The sequence below is a fragment of the Rhinopithecus bieti genome, unplaced genomic scaffold (assembly GCF_001698545.2).
Source record: "Rhinopithecus bieti isolate Rb0 unplaced genomic scaffold, ASM169854v2 scaffold_13749, whole genome shotgun sequence".
In the NCBI taxonomy this organism is placed as follows: Eukaryota; Metazoa; Chordata; class Mammalia; order Primates; family Cercopithecidae; genus Rhinopithecus; species Rhinopithecus bieti.
Window position 1 is genome coordinate 208,281 of NW_016807537.1, and position 1,312 is coordinate 209,592.

The following is a 1,312-nucleotide window of genomic DNA, read 5'->3' on the forward strand; positions in this document are numbered from 1 at the left end:
AAAAAAAAAAAAAAAAAAAAAAATAGGCACCTGCACAGATGACACCCATCCATCTTGTTCAGGAAGCCCCAGAGAACGTCCCCACTACCACCTTCTCATATACAAGCATCTTTATGCTTGAACCCAGATCTCCGCACAATAATCAATTCCCCTCTGTCGGCTCCTTTGTGATGAAAGCCTGTCAAAATGCACAGGTTTAGTAGTAATGCTTGACCTCTCTTTAGCACAAATGCAGATGTCCAACCACATGTTTACCTCCTATCTTCCTAACTGATCTAGATTGTGACTCATCCTCCCCCAGACAAGTTGTGAAGCAGCTGGAAGTCTTTGATCTGAACCAATAACAGATCAGAGGTTGGCTCTTTGCTATTGGTTTACCAGGTTTGCAGCCCTTGCGGCAGTCGAACCTAGTGTACAAACTCAGGTGCAAAAAAATCAAAATGATGCAAATACTCCTACCTACCTTACCCTTGCATTTTGACACAACACAATAAACCCCTCTTCCTCACTTCCCAATAGAAATATGCAACCAAATATACTGTATCATTTTAGCCAGGAAACAGTCTTTTCATGAATGCTCATTCCTAAAATACTACATCCCTATCCTTCTGTCTGCATGTACAAGAAACAGTTTCAGCAATTTCTGATATTCCCAGGTCTGCACAGTCAGTAGCAACACCTAAAAATTTTACCAACTCTAAGGTCAAGAGGAGGAGGTGGAGGGAAAGCCTCTCAACTTTCTTTTGGAGAATGGCTTCCCTGTACCTAACATCAAAACTCCTTCAAAATATCTATTGATGTAACTGCTCGCAGGGTCATGTGCTTGTATCTTCACAATATGGTGCATGAATACTGCCAGATTAACTAGACTCTGGGCAAGCCCCATAATAAAGATTTTCTTGCTTTCTCTGTGCAAATATTTTAATGTCTTATAACTGTATCATTAGTTGGGAAGGCTGTCTTTACTTTTTTGTAAAAATTCACACCCAAATCATATTGGGTAATATAAAGTTGGACAATTGAAATGCATTACTTTTCAGGGTAGAAAGGGGTTGTCTCACTACTGTGCAATTAAAGCAGAATAAACAGAAAAAAAAAAAAATCTCTCCTACTGCAGAAGCTGATAAGCTTGTAGCTATCATCCTTAAGCCCTGATTCCAAGTGTCGAAGTTTGTCAAAACTTCCTGTTACTTCTCCATCTCTCATCTGTGTGTCCCTGTCTAATCAAAATGACCTAATAACAAATACCTGGCATTTTATCAGATATAAATCTCTATTTGTATTTTTTCTCTTTTTTTTTTTTTTTTTTTTT